Source organism: Ursus arctos, unplaced genomic scaffold, assembly GCF_023065955.2.
Source record: "Ursus arctos isolate Adak ecotype North America unplaced genomic scaffold, UrsArc2.0 scaffold_15, whole genome shotgun sequence".
Classification (NCBI taxonomy): Eukaryota; Metazoa; Chordata; class Mammalia; order Carnivora; family Ursidae; genus Ursus; species Ursus arctos.
The window spans coordinates 29,615,997-29,629,303 of record NW_026622819.1 but is presented as its reverse complement, the minus strand read 5'-3'; positions in this window follow the sequence as shown (position 1 = coordinate 29,629,303).

Genomic DNA, 13,307 nt, shown 5'->3' with positions numbered 1-13,307 from the left:
TTCCATTGTTGTGTTGGCAGGACATGAGAGTGGATGGAGGATAAGAATTTTTAAAAAGTCAAGACCTAAAAAAAAGAGAAGATGGTGTTCTGGAGGGGGTGGGGGCAGAAATGAGGCAGCATTAATGGCTCAAACTATGAAAGCAGGCTATGCAAGGTATGCTTGGCCTCTTCAAGGAAACAGATGTGGCGTCTGACGCGTATAGGGGAATGTGATGGAAGAAATCTTGAGCATGCTAAGATATTATATTTCCAAGAAAGATTGGGGTAGAATGTTTCTTTCCCAGCAAAGGAAAGTTCTGGCGGAAGGAAATGTGAAGAATGTGGGGATTCAAGGTGAGATGAAGCCAAGGGTCCACTGTGGGTAGAAAAGGAGAAGCAAGAGATTTGGGGAATTAGCATTCACCCATGGAGGACGTGGTGAGTTCTAGTAACTTTGGGCTGCAGGAGAAAAGCCACTTTTACTGAGAAAAATGCAAATTGGATCTCCAGAATGCTGACAGCCAAGAATTGTTCTGGGTGCGTGGGGCCAGAGGAGGGAGTAGGCAAGGGTAATGCTACAAAAATGAGTAAGATAAATCCCTTGCATCTGCATTAAGAATTTTATACCCTAGTGTGGGAGAGTGATAGCCACACCTTGCTCTATGACATGATGCAGAGTGGCATGGATATAAAACGCAGTCACTAAAACTGGAGCCTGGACCTTAAGTGAAGGAGTGTATGGGACTCCTAACATGCTGGGGCACACAGAGAGCCAGGAAAGGTTTTGCAGAAGGGGTGGCATTTCAGATGGATCTTGAAGGATGGAGATCGTGTGAAAGAAAGGAATTCCAGGCTTCCTCGTGTGCCTTCTTGGCTAAGATATGAATGCCAGAGAGCCCGGGGCGTTTTGGTTCAGGTGAAAGTGTGAAGGTCTGGATGGCTGGGTCCAAGGCTATTTGGAGGTTAGAACAAATCACACGGCACTTTGGAACCATGCTGAGGAGTCTGGATTTTTTTTTTTTTTTTTTTTTTTTACAAGCTAGTGTTCCTCAACCAGTTTTCTGCCTCCATACCGTTTATATCCATGGTATGACAATCCTAGATTTCAACAGGCACCTGCCCTACTAAAGAGTCATGTTGGAATTGTAGGATGGTGGACCTTTAAGGAGGGGCGTGGTAGGATCAGAGCCGGGAGATAAATTAACCAGGATGGAGACTGAAATCAGGAAAATCAGCTTGCAAGCCATTAGGGTTATCCAGGTGGAGATGATGAGGGTCTGAACTCACCATGATCAGGAGTGTATAGAGGTAGAAATGACCACGCTTCATTCATTTTTGCCTTCATTGAACACCCATGATGGGCCAGGCACTGTGTCTATTGTTGGGAAATACAAATATTAAACCCCAGGACCTACCACACATTGCTTAACAAGCAGCGAGGCGAGTAAACCAATACTAAACCATGTAGGCGCCAGGACAGAAGCAACGGAGGGACATTTAGGAGCACAGAGGAGAGGCGTTTAGTTACATGTGCTTTCAGAAAAAGGCTTCTTGAAGGAAATAGGCCTGAGCTGAGCCTTAAAAGAGAAGTAAGAACTACCGAGGTGGAAGAGGGGCCAGGCAGGGGTGGGGAGAATGAGAGAGCGTGTACAAAGACGTAACAGCACGAAATGGCATATGACATAAGAGGAGGAGCAAATATCTTGTGCAAAAATTGAAAATAGTTGCCGTATTAGGAGAAGGGTGCTCTGTGAGGAAACTGACGTGGTTACTGCATAGGAAGTTTGGGGGTGTGCATCTTGGCAGCGACAGAGACAGTGACCAAGGCTGGAGCAAAGACTGTGGTATCAAGGAGTTTGGACTTCAGATGAGAAATGACGTAACTCAGATTTGTGTTTCAGGGAGATTATTTAGTAGCCGTGTGAAAGATGGATGGAGGAGGCACAAAGCGGGAAGGAAGCAAGCAAAGTGGGCAATGATGAGGTGATGGGAATGGTGAAGAGGGACAAGTATGAGAAAGCAAGAATAAGATCTGATGGAAGAAAGCATCTAGGAGGAGCCCAGGTTTCTGATCTCATGATTGAGGTTGATTGCGGTGCAATTTACAGGGTTGGAGAGGGAGGTAAGGCAGGTTTGGGGCTAGAGGGGACGGCCAGCTAGAAATGAAAGGTAATGGGTTCTGCTCTGTACCTACCAAGGAATTATCTGAGAGTGATTTCTAGGTAACAGTTGGATATACAACTAGAGCTAGGAAGAGAAGCCTTGGCTGAAGTTCTGGAATTCGGAGTCATCCTCCTGTGTTGGTGCTTGAAACCAACGGGTGGATCAGATCACTCAGCGTCATGTGAACGGAGAGGGCCAAGGGCAAAAACCTGGGCAGCAGGAACGGGTGGCGGAGGAGGTGACTTTGAAGGAGGTTAAGGAGGAGTAAGATGAGAGGCAGGGGGTAAACCAGGAGAGAGGGGTGCCTGGAAGAGAAAAGGTGTTTCAAGCAGGAGGGAACGCTCGATGTCTCCTGGATTAGGTAAGAAGCTGGAGACAAACCAAAGAGAAGCTAAGACAAGACCTCCCGTTGGTGGAACGTTAGCTATCAGCAGCAAAGAAATGAAATATGTTCCTGTACTGGGAATACCATGTGGGGGCAAAGTAAGAACGAGAAAGAAAAGGAAGGCAGGTTAAGATAAGGCGCTATGGGACAAGCAGAGAAAAATGTTAAAACAAGACAATACCCCAGAAGAATGGCTATAAAATACCAAATGCGGGGCGCCTGGGTGGCCTGGTCGGTTGAGCACAGACGCTTGATTTCGGCTCAGGTCATGAGCTCAGCGGCGAGTCTGCTTGAGATTCTTTCCCTCCGCACCGCCCCCTGCCCCCTCAGCGACGTCTCTCTCTCTCTCTCTCTTTCTCTCTCAAATAAATGAATAAGTCTTTTAAAAAGATACCAAATGCACCGTCAAGATATCCCTATCGCCTTCCTAGAGGAAGTGGGGGCGGGGCAGGAGGCAGCAGAAGGAAGAATGGGGCAAGCGTAAGCATCTCGTTGTTGCAGGATGAGTGACACGGTAGCGTGATTAATGGGCATTTTGGAAGCCGATGCTTACAGAATGCAGCCTAACTTACGGAAACGAAAATGGGCTAAGACCACAATCAAACTTGGAGGTGTGTTCAGTAAATATTTGAAAATAGATATATTATCACCCCAGAAAAAGATCGGGGTAGATTTCGTTTTTAAGAATGAATGATGGCTGCTCCCGTGACAAAAAGACAGGCATGGTGAACCTCCCGGTGAGAGCACATAACAGCGTCTGTCACACATCTGCAACAACAACAACAGAGATGGAACTCGAATCAGCTCACACCGCTAGATTCAGCCTTCAGTTTAGAGGGCAGAAGGGGCAGAGCAACATCTTACACAACAGCATGGAAACAAAATTAGCAAAACCCAGACCGTGGGAAACTCGGCAGGATAAATAACCAGGTGTCTCCAACAAAGGAATTGTAGAAAGAAAAGAAAAGAGGGGAGGGGGCTGTAGATTATGAGCCTAGAAACATGTCACCCAAATGCAATGGGTGGAAATTTTTAGACCCTGGTTTCAAAAAAGCAGCTATAAACACAGTGTTATAAACATTTGAGGGAAATTTGAATACTAATTGGATACTTTGTGACATTTAGGGAATTATTTCAAGTGTTTTTAGATGTAATTTTTTAGAAATCTTATCATTTGGAGATATATCCTAAAAGATTTATGGATGAAATGATATAGTGTCTGGGATTTGCTTCAAAATAATCCAGAGAGGTTCAGACAGAAAGGTGTGTATGTTACGGATGAGACAGGATTGAGCCTGAGCTGACCATCAGTGAACCTGGATGTTGGGTTCATAGGGATTCAGTATACTACTCTCTCTATTTTTGTGTATGCTTGAGAATTACCACCATGAAAGGTTTTAAAAAATCAAAGAATAAATGTGAGCATACCCATGACCTTTCAGAACTGTGAAAGGACTCCAACTTAGAGTGTTATTATTTCAAAATTGTCATTATTTCCTTTTGATGTTGAATCTCTTCTGGTTTTTAATGTTCCTAATTAAAGAGCTTCCACCAATTCTTAAAAGTTAAAGATTGCTGCTGGCCACTGTCACACAATGAAACGTGCAAGGCAGGGGAGGGGTGGGCGGGGGTGTGCATGTGCGCACATTTTAATGTGGTTGTTTTGGACATTGCTTTTCTCCAGTTTGTCAGCACCCAAGGCTTCTGGGCAGTGGCAGAGAGGGACAACACAAGGGAAGCCAGAGAGGTCAGACTGACTCTGTTCGGGAAAGGTAGATTTGGGCTGTCTGCCTTTCAACAGGGTCTCAGTCAAAAAGACAGTAGCTATAAAGAGGGGTCTGCTCTTGGCTCTGGAAGGCAGAGAATTCAGAATCGGAGAATTTCTTGAGGCCAGGAAGCCATTTCTCTGTAAGCAGATGGGAGTTTCCAGCTAGATGCTCAGAAAATGCTGAAAGCAATATGATTTCAGAAAGGAGGGTCAAGAGGGTAGACCCACATTACAACAAAGAAGAATAGCACCAAGATGAGAGAGCAGCTGCCCACAGTGACACAAGTTTGTCAACATAGTTCAAGGACAGAGACTTGTCAGTTGCCCTCGGTCTTACCTCCTGCTATATAAGTTCCCCTGGTATGACAGGTGACCAGAAAGAGAACTGGTTTGCCTGCCAAAGGAAGCTGATAGTCATGGCAGAAGCCTGGGCATGCTTTATATAATATATTTTACCTTATATATAAAATATGCCAATTAGGGGCTTTTACTTTGAGCTATGATATTATTTCCATCATCATTTAAGAGTCCTGGGGCGAAGTGAGAAATTAATCCGCACACCCATTTTAGAAACCATTGTGGCCTAGGGTATACTTCTGAGTGTTCCATTTGCTGGAGAATCGTACTGATCCCTGGGAGAAGCAGTAATGGAGTCATGGGGACTTGAGAATAAGCAGGAAGGGCTGGATGCTTACACTGCCACTCAAACACAATGGCGCATGTGGGGAATGGACATATTGTTCTCTTGGACCGCTCCCAAATGGGAACGACAACTTATCCTGGAGCAGAAGAGAGGAGAGTTGCCAAGGCATCAAAGCTGATTGTGGGGAGGAAAACTTAGGAGTGTGACATTATGTGGAAAGTCTCAAATGTCCAAAAGAACTTATTCCAAATCCCCCAAGAAGAAAGTGGTTTGTAAGACAGTGAACAACGTAGTGGGCCATTATAGGTGCAGTAAGAAATCGGGAGGGTAAACCCACCATTTGAAGAGCTAGGGAGAGTTGTAATACCAATGCCTAAAAATCCCCTCCTCTCGTTTCCCTCCTCCTTTCTCTATCTCAGTGAGGCAGCAGCAGTCATGGCAAAGAGGGAGCCATACTGAGCCACTATGAGAGAGAGAGAGAGTGGAAAAGGACCCCATAGAAATGGGTCCGGGTCTAACCCCTGCATCACACAAAAGTGACAGCAGCTGTAGCAACTAAGTGAAGCCCTCAGAAGGTGGAGTGGGGATACGCAAAGGGGGTTTACCGCAGAGGAGGTCAAACCCTACCAAAGAGAATTCGAGAACCACCTTGGTATTCTAAAGGAAGGGAAAGTCCTGGGGGAACTGGTTCTTGGAATCTATGGGAGAGCAGACGAGAACAGCTACTCATACTGACTGGTACCTTTTCTCCCTGAATGTCCTCTCCTGGGCTGGCTGGTCAGGGAGTCTTGGGATAAATTCCCGTGACTCGTTCTTTGATACAGGATTATGATGTTTTATGAAATCAAATGTTTATGATGTTATGAAATCAGTTTTATGGCAGAAATCAGCAGAAGAGAAGTTCAAATGCCCTTCGAGGTACTTTGTCTAAAGTCAGGGGAACAGTGAGGGTTTGGACACCTCTGAGTTAAAACCACTAGACTTCTCATGGGAATAGTTTTGTTTTAATTCAATTAAAAAGAAAAAACTAGAGAAAGGAAATTAAAAAAAAATAGCTAAATAACTATGAAAGGACACTCCAACGTGATGCATGATTGCAAGAGAGTTTAAGAAATGAAGCACCTAATTACAAGTTTCGGTTTTCTAAGGAGACGTCGCCTGAAGAGACAGGCAGGCTTTGAACTCCTTCCATAGACACCATCTCCCTCCCCCTTTCCATGCAGAGCTCATGTATCTCCAGCCCCGGACATCAAACTGTTCTGTGATCTTCCTCCTTGTCATATGAAGCCACCACTTTTGTGAGTCCTGGAAGTCTTAACTTTCTTCTACCTCTTCCAAGAGTAGCCGACAGCACCCCCTGCCCTGCCCCTTCAAAATGTGATGGTGTGCCCCCTTGTGAGCGCTTTCTCTTTAGCTTCCCTTGAGGGGAGAGCCATGGCTGGAATCTCGGTGGGGATTTTGTTTGACTTCCTAAGGTGCGTGAACTGGGATGTATTACCAAAGAAGTTTTTTTTCATTTTGTTTTTTGTCTGCTCTTGTTGCTCTCTATGCTTTAAAACATTGAGTGGTTAAAAATAAATAGATTTATAAGGTCTTTTCATACACTGCCTTCTTAAAGGTTAAAGACAGGAGATGGATTAGGACAAACTATCTCCTTTGCTCCCTAGACTATCTATTCTCTGACTCCTACAGCTCATCAGAATACAACGCTAAAGGGCAAAGAAGAGCCGAGAGCTGCAAATAATAGGAGAAGCTATCTGTCAACAGAATAACAGCTGGAAGGACAAGGACAGATTTTCACTCTTCTCTTTGTCATCCTTTCTTGAGCCCAGAGGCAAGATTATTCCAAGTCACTATAAAAAATATGGGCCAAGATTATGGCAGCCTGGGAAGGCCTTATTTTGGGCTTTGATCACTTGACCTTGGGTCACTCTGTTCATCCAGACTAGTCCTAAAGATTTTGTCAGCACTTTTGGCAACTTCCAGACTTCATCGCACAGTTCAGTGTGTATCGGTCACTCAAGATAGGGTGGTGCGAGACAGAGATCCCATAGTTGCTCCATAGTCATCCAAATGGTTAGGCCAGATGGCAGGTGAATATGGACCTCAAGGCCATGACCACGTCTTAGAGCTGCCCATCTCAACTGGCCTTGTAGGCCAGGTAAACTTTAGCTACAGGCAGACAGCATTCTTTGGTCTCATCATCCGACCAAAATGTAGTCCTATGCTGAAGGTGAATGTGAGGCCTTCATCACCCTTGAGTTAACAACACAGAACCAATGGAGAGTGAAAGGAAAGAATTTGCATTCTGGGAGCGAGCGAGAGAGAGAGACCCTGTCCAAAGTCTAGTTCTGCTTCCTTTTAGGTGTGTGATCCTGAGAAGGTCCCTCTGAGCAGGACGCCTACCTGCCCCGAGGAATACATGAGACAACGCAGGTGACATACTGGCCAATAGTAGGTACGCTCATCTACTGTAACTGCTGTCGGCACCGTGGCGTAAAACAGGCCTCGCTTGGTTCTCTAGTACACGAAAATAAGCTTTCAGGGAGTATGTCTTTTCTATGCTAATTGCTATTTTTTCCCCCTTCACCTTCCACCTCTCTACCCTTTCCATCCTGTGCTCATTATTACCAATTAGAGTTTTCCCCAAGACTTTTCTAGCATGTGCTTCCTCCCTTGGATTACAACTACAAATTAAGGCCTGCCTAAGGTGACCTCTCTGTGTCTGCCTCATCCTCTCATGATTGTTTCCAAACAGCTATAAACTAGGCCCTCAGTACAAGCAGCCTCCCTAACAAGGAGCAGGTAGTGGCTGAGCCATAGGTTTGCCCAGGGATGCTGGGCGGGGGGGAGGGGGGGGAGTACTGGGAGACTTTGAACTGGAATAAGGAGACTTGGTCATGGTCCAAAATCTACTGCTTGGTAGTTGTATGACCCTGAGTCCATTCCCCTCAGTTGATTCATTGGTAAATTGGAGCTAACAATGCCCGCTTTGCTGAGCTCACGGGGTCTCTCCCACGGGGCTGTTAGAAGGCACCAGTATAATAGTGTTTCCTCAAAGATGGTAGGCACAGCAACTTCTGTCATGTGAACGATGGGTTCTGACGGTGCTCGGCTGAAGTTTTTATTACTTTTTAAATTTAAAGCTCTGTCCTTACTTTTAGGTGTATTAGAAAAAGTCTATAACTAGCACACCACACTCGATTTCATAGATCACATTTCTCAGGAAGAGGCTCGAGTGAAAGACAAGAGACAATAGCGAGTATATCTGTGCAAGTGGGTGGGGGTGGGAGTGGGGGGTGCCTATTATGTGCCATTATGACAAAAAAGGAAGGTGGTGTCCTCATAAAATATTGGAGTCTGCAAAAACGGAATAAATGGACCAGCTGTCTGAAGACTTTAGGGAGCCTAACAAATGTGTCATTATTATCCCTCTGGAGGTCCCTGAGCTTCCTCGTCTGCCCAAGCCAGCGAATGGTTGCTGATGCCTTCCGTGGAGCAGACACCTTTCTGGGTTCTGCGGATATAACTGCACAAGGTAGACGAAATCTCTCCCTCTAGGAGCCCACATTCAGGTGGCGCGGCCTGTTTAAACCCACCAAATGGTTGTGCAGATCTGACCTCATGAGGTACAAAGAAAGCATTTGACCGCTGCAAACACTCTCTCAATGTCTGGTATTGTTGTAGTGAGATGCTAGAGGAATTGATTGGAGAATATCTAAAAAATGTCTGGCAGAACCCAGAGAAATGCACTAGTGTGGACAAATGTAAATTGTTTTTGTTTCTGTTGGGTTTTCCTCTGGGTTAAATTCCTGGAAAAAGTTTCCTAAAACTTTTGCACAGTGAAAGGACTTCTCTTACATGTCTGTGTTTGGCAATAGGCGCTCTCTAGAGGTAAGGGGAAATGTGAATCTAATGAGTATCATACTAGAATCGTGTATTCTAGTCTGCAAACAGTCGACCCAGCTTGAATTAATCTAACCGGAAAATTACTTTTCTGAATCAAAAGCTCTTCTGAAATCCAAATATGTAAAAGTCTAATTTGTTTTCCTTCATTTCCTAATTTTAGAGTTCTGTCCAAAAGCATTAGCAAATTTCCCTGGACCCATTCTCGCTTTTTAAACCCCTGGAGTGACTTGTGTCTTAACCGCGATTGGTTGCGTTACGTCTGCGTTGATTGGATCCTTCTATCAGCTCACGAGTGGGCCACTTGACCACCTTTAAAGGGTCAGTTACTCCTACGTGGGAAATGACTGCCTCCGTGAATTTACTAAATAATATCCTCGTAGCTTGAAAGAGTTAAAGTAAGTTTCTAAAGCAGCATAATTTCCCAACAAGGAGTAGCTTATGTGCTCTGAGAGACTGTGTTGAAAAATGAATAGTAATGAGTTCACAACAAAATCACTGCCCAGCAAAGGCTCAGACCAGAGGATGATATGCGGACAGACTGTAGCATGCTGGGGCCAAAATGTAAGAGGGAAGATGTATTCACCAGGCCTGCAAATGAGACAAGTCCACCTAACCGTAGCTTCCAGACCCTCCTTAAATGAAGAAGGAAGACAGAGTTCGTGACTCCTACATTGTATCACACGTTTGCCTCGACAGCTCTGTGGTTAGTGTTGTGACTTGGGATGAGGGCCTCACTGTTTTGCTAAAAAAGCTAATAGGCAAAGCAGGTAAACTGTGCTTGCGCTTATAGCTTAGTGCTAAAGAAGAAAAGAAGAAGGAGCTTAAGTCTTTCTATTTTAATTAAGTAGTAAGCAGACGAAACCTGGCTACCTGGTGTGTAATGCAAGGCTTGTAAATGTGAAACACAAAGTAGGGATATAAAATGCTTCTTAAAATGAAATCTCCCAGAACTTGGAACCCGAAGGAATGTTGTCTCTTTTCAGCACATTCTCATTGGGAGGTCATACACTTCTTCTGATTGTGTTGTTTTCCTCTAAACATTTGGAACTCCTCTTGTGGAATTGTCTTCAGAGCCTGCAAAGCATTTTTCTGAGACTCCCACTCTGTGCCAAGTCTTCATCCTTTGGGGTGGGGTGGGGGATGGGAGCCAGTGCAAGGGAGTGGATTTAATGATTTCTGGAAAGAGCAGAAAGTCATCCAGAGGCCAATCTGGTAAATGGCGTGAGTATAACCATTTGGGGTTAAAAAATAAATAAAATGCTGTCTATAAAGCACAGAGCCTGGCTCTGTCATTTGGCCTGTGAACTGACTCTGAAGGCAGTCCTCGAAGGGATGTTTCCACGCAGCTTTGGCCAGTGACTGGCATTCTTGGAATAAATGTATAGGGTGTCCCAGAGTGGCTCCTTTTGCAAGAGCACTTCACCCATTTTCTCATGTCAAATGAAGAGTGCTTGTTTCACAGACTAGCACAGTCATGTGTGGAGAAGAGCCATCCTTTACTAAGGATCTGGAATCAAGATAAAGACTCAGGTAAACATACCTTCTCCATAACACTAAGGAAAGAAAAGCATTCGCTGAGAATGCATTTGCTCTTCCCCCTTGAACCTCAATTAGGATTCAGCCCTGGTCTATGGGTTTACCATATACATCCTAATAGAAGGCAATGTCAAATATGAGACCCTCTTCCACTTTCCCTTCCCCCCTGCCACCGAATTTTAAAGATATAGCAAAAAACACCAACCATCTATTTATAAGTACTTAATTTATTAATTTAGTTACACAGACTTTAAAAATCATTTAAATGCTTATAAAATTGATATGCTAATACCATTTTGTATATATGTTACATTTCATATAAAGAAGTATTTCTATACCCATATTTTTCCCCTGTCCTGTTTCAGTTTATCCCAAGCAGCAGCACAGCATTAGGAGAGCTGTTTTCTTGCATTCGTCCTGCCGTTGCATGTTCTCAACACCCGGTACGCAACCACTTACTGTAATCCGGGAAAAAGTGATATTTAAAAGGCTTGTTCACATTAACACTCACTCTTGGAAATGTGAGGCCTTTCACCTCAGCGAAAGAATAATTAAATATGTATTAAAGTGCGCCGATTTCACTTACAAACATCCGAATCCTGCATTGATTGAGGGTGTTTCAAGATAATGTATCTTCCCTGAAAAGAACTGTGTTATTCAAAATAAAATAAGGGTAAAAACACCCTATAGTAGGAGACTCTGAATATAAAATGATTCCCTTGGGGCGCCTGGGTGGCTTGGTCGGTGAGGCACCTGGCTCTTGATTTCAGCTCGGGTCATGATTTCGGGGTCCTGGGATCAGCCCCGCGTCATTGAACTCCATGTTCAGCAGGGAAACTGCTTGAGGATTCTTTCTCTCCCTCTGCCCCACCCCTAGCATGCTTGCTCTCTTTCTCTCTTTCTCTCTCTCTCTCTCAAATAAATAAATAAATCTTTTAAAATATAATAAAATGAATCCCTCTTTTCCCAAGGAGTGATTTTGGGGAACACCCTGCCTGGCATTCGAGTGTGCACAGAGTTAATGATTTGTTCTCTGTTACCCACAAAGATTGACTATCTCTCTGAGTTGCCATTTCTACTAAAAGGGTAAAAATGGATTAGCAGCAGAAGTCAGAGTTCACAGGAGGAAATAGAATGGCAGTGTAGTGGACAGCGGACAGAATACGTCTGATTTTCTTTTGGCACACAGTAGGGGGAAAGCCAGTGCGATCGTTTGCCCCTAGAGATGGGAACATAGGCACTGGATTACAAAGCAGATACCAAAAAGCTCTCCATTTTTGCGTGTGAAAAAATAACAGAAAATAGCCAAAGGAGAGAGGGAGGAGAAAGTAAACAAGAAGGACAAGAGTCTGTTCAGTTAAATAATACTGCTGCTCATACCAAGGCATTCTCGAGATTCTGGCTTTGGGCTTTCGAGCCTTGGGTTCTTGTAAACCGTCCTGTTTTGTTGCAAACCCCCATATCAACTCGCACTGTATTTGACATTTCGGCTGAAGCTGATGTCCTCATCCTGGCGGGGCCCTCAGATTATGTACGGCCTCTGTGGCTGTTCTCCTGTGTTCAGAATGGTTCACAGTGTTGATGCCTTCACAGGGACAGCGGCAGTCCATCAAAATGACAGGCTTCCCACTGTTGGCCTCAGCTTGCTAGCGTTCACATTTGATTTTGGAGACGAAGAAATTAAGACATTCTTCTGGAGGATGGGCGGAGAGCCCTGGTTTCAAATTTCTCTTTTTTTTTCTACTTTGCAGGGTCTCACAATGATGGCCTTCGAGGTACAGGGCACAGCTTGCTGCCCTGGCTTAGTACGCCCTGGTCCATGATATTCTGCTTTGTAACTTCCTCATACTAATCCTATAGGCACCTATGCTCCTATTTTTGGACAATTGCTGGCATGATTTGGAAATTGCGTTATATCCTCTAAAAGAGCTGATGTGGATAAATAGTCTGTATTTGTTATTCTCTCCGCGATGTCCCAGCGGCCAGAAATATTGACAGCCATGTGGATTTAATCATGTCATGAGTACAAACTCCCCTCAGGGCCAGAAAAATGAGTTCATATATATCTTCTCGAGAAAGCCCGTGGAGGCAGTGAGGGAGAGTGGACGAAACTGGGTACGGACTGAGTTCTTAAACTGGCATCTCGTTTCCGTTCTCCCCCTTATCCCTGGACTATGGGCAAGTCACATCCTCCTGGTCATCTGGTCCCATCGTTATGGAACAAGAGTTGACTCATTCACCTCTCAGATGTTGTCAAGGTCTGCTCCTCTGTATTTCTAAATAATAGTGGCTGCCAGGTACAGAGGGCTTAGTCGGAAGTGGACACCCTGCGGAGAGGTGCGCGGGTCAGCTCTTTCAGTCTACCTCTTCGACCTCGAGGATCGGGGCTGTTATTTACAGGTCTAGAAACTGAGGCTTCCAGAGTTAAGTGACTGTCCTGGAGAAGACCCCTTTTCTTTGACCAGGGCCTAGCGGATGGGTTCAGACATTTCAGAGCATCAAGTAACAGAGCAGCCAGAGGATTTTTCAACACCCCTTTTGGTTCTTTTCCTTTCTTTGCTTTGTCTTTTGTAGGCCTCTGGTGGGCAGAATTGAGTTAGGCTAACTCTTCTCTTCCTGACCTATTATCAACACCAGTCCATGTGAGGCCCCTTTTATTATTTTCATGTCTCCCCCTTCATCTCAGCCTCGCTCGCGTCCTTCTGCGTGCCCTCGCTCTGCGGTACTGTACCTTTGCGGCCCATCTTCCCTATGTTTAGCTAGACAAGTACAGCCTTGAAAAGTAACGTTATTGTGCATCAGTGGTTTTGATTTGCATACTTGCTGTCAAGATTTGAATCTCCTCTTTTTGTTATTCTTTTTTTACTCAACACTGAGATTCATCTGTGTTGCTATGTGAAAATCTCCTTCTCTGTGTCTGAT